This window comes from Pseudonaja textilis, chromosome 2 (genome assembly GCF_049901715.1).
Source record: "Pseudonaja textilis isolate UNSWEBS1 chromosome 2, rPseTex1.2, whole genome shotgun sequence".
Classification (NCBI taxonomy): Eukaryota; Metazoa; Chordata; class Lepidosauria; order Squamata; family Elapidae; genus Pseudonaja; species Pseudonaja textilis.
This window is the reverse complement of record NC_141991.1, coordinates 28,406,071-28,424,328: the sequence shown is the minus strand read 5'-3', so window position 1 is coordinate 28,424,328 and position 18,258 is coordinate 28,406,071. Positions and strand designations below refer to the sequence as shown.

The window sequence follows — 18,258 nt, the reverse complement described above, 5'->3', positions numbered from 1 at the left end:
GTGCTACTCAGTTCTCTGAAGCCTCTGTCATTTAGAAATTATTTATCTAACTGACAGATGACATTCTTGTAGTTTTGAATAGAGGTGTGGGTTCTTGTTAAACAAACACAATATAAATTGTATACAGTGTTTCCCTTTAGTTTTGAGCTGTGCACTGCATCAAACTCAAACAAGAAGGAATGCTTTGGAACTGGAAGACGAATATGAATAGTTCTTGATTCATTAAAATAATAGCTAACTTCTTTTTTCTTTTGGTTTATGGAGATTCTCAGTTCTCCAGGTCATGGTTGTTCCAAAGGTGTTTTTTTCAGGAGGCAATTGGACTTTCTTGTTTTATCTTTCTTCTCTGAAGACATTTCATTTCTCATCCAAGAAGCTTCTACAGCTCTGACTGGATGGTGGGGAATGGAAGGATTTATACTCCTTGCAGACAGCTGGACATTTACACCCATTTATACCCATTGAGGCCATTTGGAGGTTTATCTATGTCCTCAGGGTCACCTAAGTAGCAAACCTCCAAGTGGCCTCAAAAATAATGCAAATGACCAGCTGTCCGCAAGGAGTATAAATCCTTTCATTCCCCTACTATCCAGTTAGAGCTAAAAAAGCTTCTTGGATGAAAAGCAAATTGTCTTTGAAGAAGAAAAAACAAGAAAGTCCAGTTGTCTCCTAAAAAACCCCTTTGGGTGTAAAAGTTCTCATTCAACCATGAATAACCAAATCTCTCTCTCTCTCTCTCTCTCTCTCTCCCTCCCTCCCTCTCATCCTATCTACCTCACAATGTTGCTTAGGGGAGTAAAATGAGAGGAAATTCCTACATAAAGTATGCTAGGTTGTGCATGATGAGTTGTACCAGCTAATTTCTTACATAATTGTTGGTGTAGTTTCTTTTCAACTGAAGATCTTATGGACTGAATCTGGGAGTTTTACAAGGCCACATTCCACCAACTTGTCCCAAACTCTTACAATCTGGTGACTGAGTTAAAAACAAGATTCAAGGAACATTGCAGATGATGAGATATATAGATATACTGTAAGCATCCCATTTGCAAGCAGTTCTGATAATAAAGGCAATATCACCTTTGTCTTTATTAGTTATAAAGATAAATAGTAAAATACAGGCAAGTTCACTTTGCATTAAAAACTCAGAGATGGGTAACATCATCCCATCTCTGACTGATTATGTGCCATCAGATCAATGTTGACTTCATAGATGGTTACAAAGAGATGATCCCATTCTTTACCCAGATGTAAATTTTATTATTTGTAATTTGGCCTTTAGTGGTCAATGCAGGATGATATTAAAGGGAGGGAAATGAAGGTAGGCCAAATAATAATTACACTTATAACAAAATGAAGCCACGTATCACTTGTCATACAACCTTAAAGATATTGCTTATTTATCTTATTTATTTAGAAAAAGCTTATTTAGCTCAACCAGCATGAGAGAAAATGCAGGTTGTGAGAAGATGGACAATGTCAATAAAGAAATTTCAAAATATGTTCATGTTTGGTGTTTTAACTTAATGAAAGAACAGACTAGCTGACTGAAACATTGCAAAAGGAAAAAAAAAACAGATTTACAGGTAGTCCATGACTTACAACCACAATTCAGCCCAAAATTCCTGTTCCTAAGTTAGACATTTGTTAAGTGAATTTTGCCCCCATTGCAGTACTCATGTGAAAAATGGCCATAAGTCACTTTTTTCAGTGCAGGTGTAACTTCCAACAGTCACTAATGATCTGTTGTAAGTCAAACACTACCTGTATTACAAAGCTAGACAGTTGTGCACACAATAAAGAGAAACAGGAAAGTTGAAAAACCATTAAAAATATATTGAGCTGGCAGAGAACAATAATGATGCCATATGTCTTTATTTGTGGAGAGAGTTCATCAGTTTTAATATAGGATGTTTAAAATATGTGTGTTTATACTACTCAAGAATTTCACTTACCAAGAGAGTTACATATTATATCTTGTTGGGACTGTCACTGTCATTTTAAGAAACAGTCCACAATTTTTTGTAAAGACAGGTGGGGTTTCTGCTGGTTTTATTTTAAACTTAGTTTTACGCAAAATTTCAAAATACAGCAGTACAGTATCTGCAGAAACAAATTTTAAAAGCTCTCCTTGAGCACGCAGCATATTCTACTACAGGGATGTATTATGCAATGACGAATTGATAACCGTCATGGTTGTGTATAAACATGATCTATTTTAGATGCAGCAGCATCAACTGAGTTGTGAATTTAATGGCTAAAAGAAATTCAAATCCACTGCTATAAACTCTTCAAAGAAGAAAGAAGTCCAGCTGCCAAATTATACAAATAAGAAAGAATATGCTGCACTGAGAAAAATTAGCTGCTAAAGAGAAAAGAAAATATTCTATATGATAAATCTGTGAAGAGATAAAATGTGACATCACTCCTAAAAAAGTATAGGCAGAGACAGAAATAGCAATAGGTTCAGAAACAGAAGCAGAAACTATTTTAAATGCCCTTGATGGCTCATCACTAGTATATTGAAATATGTATTTTCCACCCAGTGGAAGATTAGAAACCATCAGAAATATATTTAATATTCTATTTTACCAATTCTATTTTTAGCAAGTTAACAGGCATATATTGACAGTTTAATGTCTATACAATTCATTTTCAGAATTCCCAGATTTAAAAAAAAATAAGAGAAAGAGAGAGAGTCACTAACATAACACCAAAGAAAGATTCAAGTAAATATTCTGGAGAAAGCATATTGCAATGTTATTTGTTGAAGCAATTCTAGGCAGTATATAGATAATAAAAAATTTAAACAGTAGAAAAACACTGATGACAAGAATTGGAAATATAACAATCTACACCAGGGAACAATGCTGTATAATCCTTGCCCGGTAATAATAGTAAGGCCTGATCTCAAATTGCCAACCTCCATCATTATGATGGATAAAGCGCCAGAAGAAGGGCTTCAGCAATTATCTCAGTGACTGAGAAAGTTCATATAATAATGATGGGAAAATAATAATTAAAAAATATGCAAAAAAAATATATTTTTTTGCAAATCTCCCTTTGCTACCCTCATTTCTTTCCAATTAACATCTGAGATATGAACTTGCATAAACATTATCTTTAAAGGTACAAGGAACACATATGCTGCTTCCCATTCACCAAGGTCAAAGGTCAAGAATTCAACCTCGGGGTCAAGAATTCTTCCTTCCAGATGTCCTGCCCTCCAAGGTCACTTGTTTTTAGGACTGGAAATTAACAACCCTAGAAAATACCCACCTTCTTAAGTTATTGGAATTGGAAAGGGGTGAGGCCAGTTAGGATTAGAATACACTATGCTATTTTGCAGGCTGCTATTTCTCCTGAATGCTCTTAATATTTAAACTAGTTTTCAAGCTAGCAATAGCCAGAGTTGTTTTCCTTTAGATATTGCTCTTCCTGTATTTTCATCAAGCTACTCTGACGTTAGCAGGGCACTTGAAATTTTGGGGCTTTGTTAGGATTGTTAGTTGGTTACAGCACAGTTGGAAGGGACCTTAGAGGTCTTCTAGTCCAACCCACTACTCAAGCAGAAGACTTTATACCATTTTGGACAAATGGCTATCCAGTCTCTTCCAGTGATGAAGCAGTCACAACTTCTGAAGGCAAGCCGTTCCACTGGTTAATTGTTCTGTTTGGAAGTTTCTCCTTAATTCTAGGTTGCTTCCTCTCCTTAATTAGTTTCCATCCATTGTTTCTTGCCATGCCCTCTGCACCTTGGGAAATAAATTGATCCCTTCTTCTTTGTGGCAGCCCCTCAAATATTGAAACTGTTACCATGTCACCCATAGTCCTTTTTTTAGACTAGCCATATTTGTTTCCTTAACTAAACAACAAATTCTTTTGTTAAGGTTTTTTATGAGGCATGTTGTTAGTGTTTTAGAAAAAAAAAAGGTATCTGAAGTTCATTTTGGCATGGGTTACACATGATTTCTCACAGCAGGATCTTTCATACGAGGCTGGTTTATATGAAAACTGAAGGGCTATGGTTTCAGTGAAGTGTTAGAAGTTAACCAAACTGTCACTGCATTCTAAGTGATACCAGTTCTGTGATTTATGGAGCTATGTACAATGATTTTTGTTTTCAGAGAAATGGGCCTTTGGAACCTTTTTTTTCCCCCTAAAGAAAATGTTCTGATCTGTGTTTTCTTTTTTATGAAAAACCTGAAGAATATGGGCAAATTTTGCCTCCAAAGAAAGCTTGTTAAAAATATAAACACAATCTCTGAACAAATTTCAATATGCCAAGAGAACTTGTCTTCTGTTTAATACGCATCCAAAACCATCTGGTATCTTCCATTCATGGCCAAGAAACACAGTAATTTTATTTTTTTAGAGGATATTTGGCGTTTTATCTTGAAACTCATCTGCCTCTCTTGGATAGCAGTTCAGACATGATGTTTCAGATGATACAGTGGAGCTTGGCTCCAATTTGGGGAGGGGTGACTTAGCTTCTTCACTAATTGTCAAGGATGCTCTTTCAGAAAAGGACCCAGAGAAACCAATAGGAGTGGTTACATTAAATTTATCTTGTTAAGCAAGACATTTGTAAAGTGAGTTTTGCTCCATTTTACAACCTTTCTTGCCATAGTTGTTATGTGAATCACTACAGTTGATAAGTTAGTAACAAGGTTGTTAAGTGAATATGGCTTCCTCATTAACATTGCCTGTCAAAAGGTTGTAATCACACGACCTTGGGACACAACAATGGCCCTAAGTATGAACCAGATTCCAATTTTGATCACATGATCATGGGACTGCTACAAATGTCATAAGTGTGAAAAATGGTCATAAGTCATTTTTTTCAGTGCCATTGTAACTTTGAATGGTGACTACACGAACTGTTATAAAGCAAGGATTACCTGTACCCAGAATCATGGACCACATCTACCTCTGCCTTATCCTAAAGGTGCTTTTTCAGGAATCAACTGGACTTTCTTGTTTTTTCTTTTGAAGACATTTTGCTTCTTATCCAAGAAGCATCTTCAGCTCTGACAGGATCTTGTCAGAGTTGAAGAAGCTTCTTGGATGAGAAGCAAAATGCCTTCAAAGGAAAAAAAAACAAGAAAGTCCAGTTGACTCCTGAAAAAGCACCTTTGGGACAACCATGACCTGAATGACCAAGAATCTCTACAGACGTTTACCTCTGCCTTACTACCTACTTTCAGTTTTATGGACAAATATAACCAACAAATCAGAGGAACAACCTTGGAATCACTAGTTTCAGTATTCACAGCAGAGACCAGAGGTGGTATTCAGCAGGTTCTGACCATTTCTGGAGAACTGGTAGCGGAAATTTTGAGTAGTTCAGAGAACCGGCAATTACCACCTCTGACTGGAGATTTTACAGTATCCTTCCCCTGCCACACCCACCAAGCCACACCTACAGAACTGGTAGTAAAAAATTTTGAATCCCACCACTGGCAGAGACTAATGCAAGATGTAGAAACTATACTCCAGGCATACCACCAAAAGTATGGGTCCGATATATAGTTGACACCTTTGTCATAACAGAAAAAGAACAACTAGAAAAGACACATGAAATAACACCTTCAAAGGAATAAAACTCACAAAGGAAGAAGAAAACCTCAATATACATTCTTCCCTGATGACCTCATTAGGAGAGGAAATAACAGCAAATTAGAAATACAAGTTTATCATAAACTAGTGTTCCACTAGCCAAGTGTTCCACTTCCAAGCTAACAATAGAACCTTCCACAAGAGTCCCTATGTAAGAACATTATTTAGATGAGCACAAACACACTTCAGCTGAACACCAGAAAAAGGAAATAGAGTGCCTATATATTTTCCAACAAAATGGATACCCATACATATTTATCAAAAAACACCTGATTATTCAAACCACTCCAACATAACCAACACAAACTAGGAAAAGGATAACACAACTAGACATCCCAAACACCTCAGAAATAACCAACACGCTACTACCTCATAGTATCACCCTAGGACACAAATGAACTAAAGTCCTTCAAAAATCTTAAATAAAGCAAAAGATCCAGTAGTTCAATAAGGAAAAACAAGAAAAACCTATGAACATACTGTGAAAGGATTGTAATAGCCACTATGTAGGACAGACAGCTCAAAACAAGCTGAAGTGCATTCATGAACACCAACTAGCAGTCAGCAAACACAATAAAAAACCCTTAATCTCACATGGACAGATTCAACCATCCTTTCAACTGAGAAACTGTGAGCATTCTAGACCCAGCTCAGTTCAAAAACACTAAAGAATTATTGGAAGCTTGGCACTCATAAATCAGCCATCAATAGACACACAGATATAATATTTACACACCATTCAAAAGAAACAGTGAAAACACTAAAAAGGAAACAAAAGGACCAAAATATCTCCTTGCCAGCAATTGACATTCAAATAAGCGGGGATTAACACGAGGATTAACATGAAGCAATCAAGCCATAACAATACTCCAATCAAATACCAACTCAGACAAACAGGGAAACAATAAACAACAGCCTAAGCAAGGAACTACCAAGAAAAAAAACAATATTGCCACCAACATTGACAACACTGTACCAGAGAGCAAACCCTACTCTCTTCTAGCACTGAAGATGTTACCAGGTTAACTAATGAACCATCTACAACATGGATGTCAAACTCGCCGCGTCACCTTGCTGACACAAGACATTTCATGATGCTTTCCCCATTTGTGGAGGTGGGGTGGCCGTGGCTTGCGTGTGACTCATTTGGCCTGCAGGCTGCCACTCCTGATCTACAAGAATACAACCAAGCTCAGAGAACATCAAGGATTCCACAAGAAAAAACATTATTGGAAGGTTCAGCAACATTTCTAAAACGTGTCCCAAAGGTGCTTTTTTCAAGAGGCAATTGGACTTTCTGGTTTTTTCTTGGAAGACATTTCGCTACTCATCTAAGAAGCTTCTTCAGCTCCAAAAAGTCTAATTGGCTCTTGATAAAAAGCACCTTTGGGGCAACCATGATCTGGATGGCTAAGAAACTTCACAGACATTTCTACAGCATTTTTTTTTTCAGAAGAAATCACAGCAATAAACTCAATATGATGAAATAGCTAATGCCTTTGTGACCAGGTTGTTTGAGTCTGAAGAAAATCAATACATCAACATTTCAGAAAATAAAAAGCTTAATTGAGAAAGCTATTTTTAAAAAGACCTTTTATGCTGTCTTGTGATACAATTGTTTGTGTAATACTTGATGTGTGATACACATCAAGATAATATTTTATATAGTTTTGAGGTAAGCAACATGGGCTTGTGGACACCACCATTGGTGCCTGCCAGGCTCACTGCATCACCAGATCAAAATTTTATAAGATTTTTTTAAATTAAACAATAATAATCTGGAAAGATGCCATGCTACAAAACTTCATTTTATTTACAAAAGTGCCTAGAGGGATTCTTTAGAAAATAATAATATTGAATGGCTTCAGGCAAGTGCTTTGTTTGGACGTAGGCCCATTAGCCTTGAGAAAAAGAGAGAAAGATGCTAGAGATCGTTTGAGAGGAGAGCTAATGGATGCCAAACCTCTCCTACTTGTCTTCTTAATCAGTGTTTGTGACTGACTATAGCAATCATGGTAGCCATTTTAGAGATCACTCAAAATGTTTGCTTCCTGGCATAAGTTGATGCTGCCTTTTTAAAGGAGATGTTGCAGCTTCCTTGCAAAGGAAGTGCCACTCTGCACAAACAATGCTTTTTACTGACAAAACAAACTCTGACATTCCAGTGATTGTGTCACCTTTTTGAGATAAGCTAGTTTACAAGTAGATGTGTTGGAACAACTCACCATTCTCTGATTAGTTGGACACAGTGGGAAAGCCTCAAGTTCACTGCCCACATGCTATATATGTGCTCAAATTCTTAACTGATGTGCTCATTTTCAAATAAAAATGAATAAAATGAGAAGTCTGGTCCACTTGTTCTCTGATGCTGATAGATGGCTTGTCCTTGGATCCAGGCTGTAAGAGCACAGCATTACTTTCCTCGTGAGCTTATTTGAGTGATTACTTTATGGTATTATAGATTATGAAATAGTTAGTGAAGAATAGATGGCCATAAGGCTAAAAGCTCTCTGGGCGTTTATGTAACATTACACATTTCACAAATCATTATCTGGGTTAGATAGAAGAATTACAGTTTTTTCCACTTAACTGAGTACCATTTATAATTTTTCTGGCAAAGATTCCTGGGTTATGATCCGTGGTACATATGTTTTCAAATCTTTACCATTACTGTATATGATGGGACCTTGGGCCACCTACTTTCAGACTGGAAAGTCTGAAAAAAAAAATATCTGCAAACTAGCATGGTAGATTATGATCCATAACCTTCAACGAAGAGGCTTTCTTTCATACTGCAGTGAATTGATCTGGATGGTAGTCAGTCAATTGCAAAAAACAGCTTGACTTGGAACAGCTTATAACTTACAACAACGGACTTTGAACTTAGTAAGTTTAAGACTTGTAGACTTCAACTCCCAGAATTCCTGAGTTAACATGACTGGAGGAGGAATTCTGGGAGCTGAAGTCCACAAGTCTTAAAGCTGTCAAGTTTGAAGACCCTTCTCCTACAATGATACTTTTTAACCATCAAACAACAATGTATATGTATCTCAGGTTGGGTTGATTGCAACCAACCATAATAATAATAGCAATAGTAATACCTTCTTATCAGGAAGGTAAAAACATGCATTAAAAACATGAGATGTATTCAAGGAAAAGTTGACTAGATTCTCCAAGGATTGACACACACAGAGAGAATATGAATGGGGGAACAATTTGCTGAAAAAGCAGAAATACAGTGAAAAGTGTCCCTAAGTAATCATCATTCTTTCTTGGTAAAATTGTCTCTTGATAGGTTTTAAATCCTGCATATTGCTAAAACATTTATCTATGCCACTTAAGTCAACATGTCTCCTTACATTATCACTAACTTGATAACCCCTTAAAGCAGGAGTCAGCAAAAATGCTTCAGATTTTCTTCCGTTCCTCTTTTCTCCACTCATAATTCTTAAAACATAATTCTTGGTGCTACAGCATTTTCATCGCCTTTCCAGTTTCAGGATGTGAACTGAAATTTTCTGTTATTGATCAACGATTAAGTGTGCATTCATATAAACACATATTTTCCACCTTTCAGGATTACAATCCGTTACAAAAAAAAAACCCCAAATATATGTTTTACAAGAATAAAAGCCACATATTCCCAAAAAATGGTGATAAGGAAAAATAAATCATTGTATAATGGAATTGAGTACAGATGAAGGGATACAAGAAAATAAAAGGCTATTTATGATGGTGAAAATATTCTAGAATAGCATTCCTACTAATTACACCAGATTAGTTAGGCTGATCATAGTTTGGGTGGTCCAGGAAAACTCAGATTGATGAAACAGAATAATGGAATGTACACACCATGCTTACTTGTCTCTTTTCCCAAAGATATCCCATATCTTACATGACCAACCCAACCTTATTCCCAATCCACTATAATCCGGACTAGAATATCACAAGTTGGCATAAGAATCAATTTTGTTGTATATATGTTACAATGACAATAAAGGTTATTATTATTATTATTAAGAAACACCCATGATCAGTATGAGAGTCAAGGCGGCAATGAGGAACTGCCTATCCTTTAAATTCAACAGATGAGTGGATTCATCTTCAGCTAAGCTGTAGTGAATTTTAAATTTTAATAACCCTCATCTTCCTTCCTTCCTGTTGGTATGAATAAATGGATGGTTCCCAATGTTGAATAGTTGAATTTACCCACATTATGAATCTTCTTCCTAAATAAATAACACATCCTATCAGAAATAAAGATAAATTCTGTGGTCTAATAATGACTTCAGGTTTGATACCTCCCCACTCCCAAAAAGTAAATATGGTAAATATTCAGAAAAAGATAAGATGAGTCAACCATAAAAGGTCAGCAGCAGACTAGAAAGCTAATTGCAGCATTATCCAGCAGCCATTAGAAAAAACAGCCATTTTGTCTTTCACTGAGTAATGACAGTCTCATTTCTTTTTTCTTTTTTTTAATGAATTATCTGGGGTCACCACCAGAAGAGAACCTATGTGAAAGGAGAATGGCAACTATTTTTACAAATATTTCTATTGTACTTAAGAGCTACGGCTATCATAAAAAGAGGATAGCAGAGAAAATCAGATAAAATTGACCGAAATCTTCTGTTATTAAAATATTTGCTTAGATAATATGGGGCATTAAAATAAAATAAAAAATTGATTGTGTTTTTAAAGTGCTCCCCTTCTTCTCTCTTCCTATATTTCCCAAGCCTATTTTTCTATGTGTCCGATTTCAAAACTTGATGAGTTACTGCTTTACGCTCATGCTATTTAAACTTCATGTGTACCTGACTCTTAATTCTTTCCATAGGTAGTAACATTGCACAGGGAACAATAACCTACTTTGGTTAGGAAATGTAACACGCAGAGATTGTCACTTACTTGGTTTACTGTTAAATAAATTCAATTTCTGAAAGTACCAGCATGTGAGCTAATCACCTGCCTGGCATTGAACATCAGCTAAGAACTACTACTAACTTACTCCTCTAAATGTCTTTTTAATATAAGGTACTGGTTCACGTTCCTTCAGGTCATGGGAAGGATTTCTCTGAAAAAGTAATATTATTGTACTTTCCCTCCCAAATTGCAAAGGACAAAACTTTAAATCAGGTTAAAGAAAACACTCAGAAATTGTTGTCTTTATAGCAATGCACTAGTTAGATAATATTAAATACATAATATTCTTCTAGTAACCTTTGCTAACATGAAAACATTTCCTATTTATAGCTCATGTGTTTCTTAGATGTCCTTTCTATAGAAGCATGCACTGACTTATGACTGCTATTAATAGTAGTCTTAGTAGTTTTGAGGACAAAATCATTTGCTTCTTAGTGTTGTCAGGTACTCTAACGTCTCTAGGAGAGTTGAACAACTTTTTCCAGCTTTGGTTCTCCTTTAACTTTTAGGACCCTATTAATATACAACTCCGTTTTTTTAAAAAAATGCTTTCATGTTTCGTGTTTTTAGTCTTGTTACGTTTCACTAAGCATCAACCATAGTAAGATTTATAAACATACAGGTATATGGTATGTGTGCATATACTTATTTCCAGTGTAATACTTAGTAAGTAAAGCATTTTAGTATTTTTATTCACAAACTAGTTTTATAATCCTGTTAATTAATTATAAGATCTAGATTTCTTAAAATTTTATTTTTTGCATGTATAGCATTATTCTGAATTGTATTATTTATTTCAGTTTTAGACAATATGCCTGCATTTGTAATTTGAACCTTGTAACCTCTTACAATAATTGCACAAAATGCTGGCAGTAAAAAGTTAATTAATAATAATAAAAGATAACACAGGGAAGACCGATTAGAATGTTTCCACACATATCATTTTATAGTCTATTTAGACAGCTTCAAAGTCAAGGCCACAAGCACATTCTACCAAAGACAAGTTATCTTCTTTATCCAGGAATTCGTTGTGTCTAAGGCCTACAATCAGTAAACAACAAGGACAAGTAATTAAAATATATTACTTCACACTTCTGTTATAATATTCTTCCATAATAGAGTGATGAAGTCTAACTACAGGAGAATTACTCCCATATATTTTCAGTAGTACATGGACCAGGCTTAAAAGCTAATTGAATAATTATGAAACTAAACCACAGTGATTTTATGGAAATCAACCTATAACTGAATTCTCACTCACAGCATGTTACACCATGATTTAATTCCAGTTTATAAAATAAATCGAAATTACAAACTATAATTTTGGAACTATGAAATCAATTATATTAATCCATCCGTTCCTTATACGAACCCAGACTATCTCTGGGCTCTTTGAACTATTAAGTTAAAGTTCAGTTTTACTTAAACTGAATGTTGGGGTTGCCATTCACAGAATTGGTTGTGCAGACTGGGATTTATGGAAGTTGGATAAGACTGGTTTGAATATAGAAATGCAGTATGTTGATCACCCAATAATTAATCCAATCTGAAATAGCAGGAAGGAGCTGAATTTTAGACCCACATAAATGACATTTTTCCTCTCTTTGGGACTACACAGTATGATGTTTGCACAGATATTATATCCAGAGCTGTTTGTGAGTAGAAACAGACTCTTCATGATAGGGAAGCTATTTGCTGAGTATGTATTTAGGAATACAGCTTTGTTCTTTCAGATGTTGGGTATCTGTTCGCTTAGGCTAGAGTTTTTCTACAAGCACACGGTCTCTCTTGTCTGCAAAGATTCATGGCACAGAACCATAAGAGAATAGTCTGCATGTCATCCAAACTGCCAATAAAAGTAAATTGAATAGTCATATACAATACCACCCAGGAATGGGGGGCAACAGCAGAGTTTGATCTACAGTTCCATTCCACAGTTGATGGCTCTTTATGTAAGCACCGAAATATGTTGATCAAGCCTGGTAATAAAAACAAAACAAGCACAAAATAAGCATTTATTTGACCTTTTTGTGTTAAAGTTGGAAAACTTCTAAAGAAGAAAAAGCAAATGGCCTTTGCTACTATTACAGGACGGACCTATTCCTATGGACAACAATGAAACAGCTAAATAAGTATGTGCTACACAGAATAATATTATAGTTTAACAACAGATTTAAAGGGAACAGACTGTTCTTTGAAGAAATTGCTTCCTTACGTTGTAGGTTTCCTTTCTAGAAAACATAACTGGGTAAAAGGTAATTAAGACTGCCATGTATTTACTAGGAATAAGCAAGAAGCTTACTTCTCAGTAAATAATTTGCTGTAAAAAAAGTTTCTCCATAGAATCTTATGATGGTGAGCTATCTCCCCCCCCCTTTTTTTTTCTTTCTTTCCAGGGCTCCCTTGATCTTTCCTGTGTTTATTGTATTTTCTTTTCAAAAAATGAAATTATGTGAGAATGATGAAATAAGTCAATTGTAATTAGGTACTTGATTAGACATTCTAGTAAGTACCATTTGCAGTTAATATCTAACACCGGAGGCTTGTTTGGAGTTGTGCTCAACTTGAGTTTTTAAGAGCTAAAATTGGTACTTAACAACACAGGCCAAATCTGTTATCTCTTAAGTTCTCTTCAAATAATTACATGATTATTACTCATTCTCCCCCTAATTTCTCCAGTGTCTTGGCTTGTGACCAGCAGAGGTCTATTGGCTTGCCATAATGGGAGTTACAGTCTTCCAGATATAAAGGAAATATTTTTTTACTTCAGTCAGTGCAGATGTTATGGGAAAACTGAGTTGTTTTTTGTTGCTTATATGATATGCGTGTGTGTGTGTATGGGCTTTCCAACCAGTGTTGACTCCTAGTGACTGCCTGGAGAAATCCCAGCAATATTCTTGGTGAGGATTTTTCAAAAGTGGTTTCTGAATTGCCCCATTCTCAGTAGATAGAGGATCCCTTCTGGGAAGGAAGGAAGGAAGGAAGGAAGGAAGGAAGGAAGGAAGGAAGGAAGGAAGGAAGGAAGGAAGGAAGGAAGGAAGGAAGGAAGGAAGGAAGGAAGGAAGGAAGGAAGGAAGGAAGGAAGGAATGAATTACTCCCATTCTTATTGATTTTTTTTTTGCCCAGCCTTGGCTATTCTGTTTCTCTGTTTAGGAAACATCTCTGAATCGATGACCTAGTTTGTATAGTGAACATTAAAACCAAATACAAGGTCACTAGAAAGTGCCCTCATATATTATCTCCAAACAAGGTGTCAAATATTTTCTTGTTCTTTAGAGCCTGAACACTGTCTATCCATCTCTCTCAGCTTTTCTTCTTTGGTCAGATGTGGTTTTACAACCATCTTCCACCACAGGAAATCTTCCAATTTGCTTTCTCTTCCCTCTCCGCTCAATTTTTTTCCACAGAAATGTCTGTTTCACAGTGCCTTACAGGAAAGGAGTAATACTTGAGCAGGGAGCATAATCTGAGGCCACAGAGTCCCAATAAGCTTGCATGGAATCATCAACCTCCTACCAAAGATTTTTTAACAAAGTTTTTTTTTAGAAATATTGAATGGATGTAGTTATACTAATGGTATTGTTTTAATGTAATGTATTTTGGGACTACCACATCCCATTCCAGTGCTTCTCAGTGGGTAAGAGATAGCCTTATCAAGCATTAGAGTTCCAAAATGGATGGGAATTATTTCTTAAATTCTTTTTTTCACCAATGTCGGTCTTTGAAATCTGGAGTTTTTCACTTGCACATATAATCCTCAGCTTACAACCGTTCATTCAGTGACCATTCAAGTTGCAACAGTGCTGGAAAAAGTGACTTATGACCTGTCCTTACACTTATGACAGTTGCAGCATCCCCATTTTCAAAATTCTGGCACATGGAAACCTGGATGTATTTACAACCGTTGCAGTGTTCCAGGGTCATGTGTTTACCATTTATAACCTTCCCAACCGGCTTCCAATAAGCAAGTTAAAGGGAGAAGCAGGATTCGCTTCATGACCGCATGATTTGCTTCACAACTATGGCAAAACAAAAGTTATAAATTTAGGGATAACTCAATTAACACCTTGCTTACCAACAAATATTTTTGCTTAGCAAAAATAAAATTGGTCTCAATGGTCATAAATTGAGGTTGATGGTCTCAATGGTCATAAATTGAGGACTACCTGAATTAGACTAAATTCCAGTCTGCAGGAACAATGAAAGTGTTGCCTGGGAACCGTGAAGACTAGTCTCACTGCTCTGGATAACCCAGACGGACCATGAGCCAAAAGAGAGTATACAGAAACAATGGCTTTTCAGGGAAAACTGGCCCACAGACTGAAGTAATTTTAAAAATGGATTGGTCTCTGTGCAATTCCCAGGGTTTATTTCATCTTGCTTGGACATGTATGTATTACATTAGCTAGTAATGTGGTGTACAAATATTGGACTCGCAGGGTAGAGTTAGCTTGCAGCTTGTTGAGCAACATCCTGTCATTTATCCAAGAACCACATCCAGTTTGCCAGCATGCTTCTCAAACGCTGTCTACTTTTTTGTATGTGTGGACAGGAAAAGGCAAACCAGTTTATCACCTCAGGTTCTGGCTACCATTGTACCACTTTCTGTTTTAATTCTTCTTCTTTCTATTTACAGACCCCTCACATCCCGGACATAAACTGTTTCAACTCCTACCCTCAAAACAACACAATAGAGCACCACACACCAGAACAACTAGATACAAGAACAATTTTTCCTGAACGCCATCACTCTGCTAAACAAATAATTCCCTCAACACTGTCAACTATTTACTAAGTCTGCACTACTATTACTATTAATCTTCTCATCGTTCCTATCACTCATCTCCTCCCACTTAGGACTGTATCACTGTAGCTTTGTTGCTTGTATCCAGGGATGGGATCTGTTATGTCCTGAGGACTCTAGGAGTTCTCACTCAGGTCCATTCACTTTGCGGGGGCGTTCTCCCCTTTACCCATTGGTTGGTTCTCCCCAGCAGCCAGCTATAAAAGCAGGCTGCGGGGTCCAACCAGTTGCTGATCGCTGCGAGCCAGTTCCCGGCTTGGCAAGCACGGTCAGCCCTTTATTGTTATAATAAAGTATTGTTGCACTCATGCTCTGGTTCAGCCTCTCTTTTCCCAAACTTAACACTGGCGACGAAGGTGGGATGGCTACCAGAAGCACCTTGCAACCGCTGATTCACTAGCCGCCGATCCGCAGCCAGAGAGAGCGATCGGCCGGCGATAAGAGCAACGCTGATCCGCAGCCAGAGAGAGCGGTCAGCAAGCAAAAGAGCAAACAAAAAGAGCGAATGCTGGTCCGCTGACAGAGAAAGCGGCCAGCAAGCAATAGAAGCGAACACTGATCCGCAGCCAGAGAGAGCAGTCAGAACGAAAAGTTAGAAGCGTCTGTAGCCGCTTGTTAGCCCAGCTACAGGGAAAGTGAAGCGCTGCGAGCCGCAGCCGCTCATTGTTTAGGTGCGAAATTCAAACGGCTGTCATTTGAATTTCAAACCTAAAAGGCACAGCATGGTGCCGTAGTCAAGTCACTAACGCCCACTCAGGTGCGAATTCAAACGCCGCCAACGGCTGACGGCCAAACTTGGCTAACCCAGAGAGAGAGAGAGGACTGCGAAAAGCCTCTCCAGAGCTGAAATCACTTGCCTGCCACAGGCACTAGAGCATTTTTCTGCTGCCCCAGAGAGATTTTTTTCCACAGGTTGTTCTACCGGCCGCATCACCATGAACTCCAATCCAGTCTTCCCAGCATTCAAACCGGATGAGGAAAAGTGGGAATCATACAAGAACCGTTTTAACCATTATATAGATGCAATTGGACTTGCTGATGCTGGAGAACATCGGAAAAAATCGTATTTCCTGATCTACTGTGGGGCCATCGTCTTCGATACTGCCACAGCCCTCGTGGCTCCACGTGAGTTGAAAAACGTTCCTTGGTCAGAGCTACTTGAGATCCTCACTAACCACTATTCCCCCAGGCCCTCACAGATTGCCAGGAGATTCACCTTCCGTATGAGGAAGCAAGCGGACAAGGAAACCATTAATCAGTATATGGCCGCTCTCAGAACAGCAGCATTGCATTGTGGGTTTGGAACCTACCTGGAGGACATGCTCCTCGATCAACTAGTCTGCGGGGTCAAGGACCTACACCTTCAAAGGCGCCTCCTCGCGAAAAAAGACCTCAATCTCGCACAAGCAGTCGAGGAGGCCTTAGCAGCAGAACTGGCAGCGCACTCAGCCACCGAAATCCATGGCCCGACTGCCAAGCTGACATCAATTCCAGTCCACTCCGAGGAGGTGGTAGCAGAGGAATCCCTGAGTGATGAAAACGACGTCCACCGCCTCTCCAACGACAGACGGCCACAGGTAGGACCCAAACAAGAAAACATCGGGTCCACCCAAGCACATCACCCTGTGCCTAGCCTGTGGTGGATCTCATCTGAGGGCCACCTGCAAGTTTAAAGGAGCCACCTGCAATAACTGCCATAAAAGGGGGCACATTGCGAGAGTCTGCCAAGCCCCTCAAAGCTCAACACAAAGGCACCCCGCCGTCTCACACTCGGGGCCGCACAGGCAAGTATTGAACTGTCGCACACATCACCGTGCCAAGCACACTTGCCACACTGTTAGTAAAATCTCTCTCTCCGTTTACTTAGAAGGTAAACCGTGCCGCATGGAGGTTGACACAGGGTCAGCGCTCTCAATTATCTCGTGGAACACCCTCAAGAGGCTCCAGCCCAGCCTATCAACTAGCCGGCTCCAGAAGTGCCAGTTTGGCCTGAAGGACTACCAGGGGAGGACCATTCCTGTAATCGGCAGAGGCAAGTTCCTTGTCAGTTTTAGAGCTTTTAAAGGTCACCTACCTCTAGTGGTAGTTAACGGCAATCTCCCTACCTTATTGGGGCTCGATTGGTTTCCCCATCTCGGCCTAGGGCTTACAGGAGTCCATGCTGTCTCAACCTCAGACACTGACTCCTTATTCGCTGATTACTCAGATGTATTCAGCGATGAGCTGGGGTGTTATAACGGTACCCCAATATCGTTCTCAGTCGACCCCCAGGCAGTACCAATCAGGCTAAAACCGCATAGGGTCCCATTCGCTATTCGGCCAAAACTAGATGCTGAATTGGATAAACTATTAAAACAAGGGGTCATTGAGCCAACAGATTTCGCCAAATGGGAGACGCCCATTGTCACACCCCTCAAAAAAGACGGTAGCCTGAGAATTTGCTCGGACTACAAGACCACAATCAATAAGTTTCTACAAGTTAGCGCTTACCCAGTGCCCGTCATTCAGCATTTATTACACACTTTTGAACCTGGCAGCATTTTTGCCAAATTGGACATGTCTCAAGCGTATCAACAGTTCCCTGTTGATAACCAAACAGCGGAACTCCAGACCATCGTCACTCACAGGGGTGCTTTCCGATGCAAGCGTCTCCAATTTGGCGTAAGTGTTGCCCCAGGTATCTTTCAATCCCTCATGGAGCGGATTTTACAGGGCCTCCCTGGAGTAGTACCCTACTTCGACGACATCTTAGTCTCGGCCAGGGACAGACCCCAACTCTTCCAGAGAGTTCGAGCAGTGTTAGAGAGGTTCAGACAGCATGGCCTCAAATTGAAAAAAGAAAAATGCGCCATTGCCACTAGACAGGTGGACTTTCTGGGTTATAAAATTGACGCCTCAGGCATTCACCCCC

General features: G+C 38.5%; 1 long non-coding RNA gene across 1 annotated transcript in view; it reads right to left on the bottom strand.

Moving 5' to 3' along the window:
• Window positions 1–11,461: 11,461 nt before the first annotated feature.
• The window catches only part of LOC148126815 (uncharacterized), a 33,976-nt gene continuing 27,179 nt past the window's right edge, over window positions 11,462–18,258 (bottom strand). The window contains exon 2 of the long non-coding RNA XR_015741593.1: window positions 11,462–12,521. This is a non-coding gene — a long non-coding RNA (uncharacterized LOC148126815). The remainder of the gene's footprint in view (window positions 12,522–18,258) is intronic.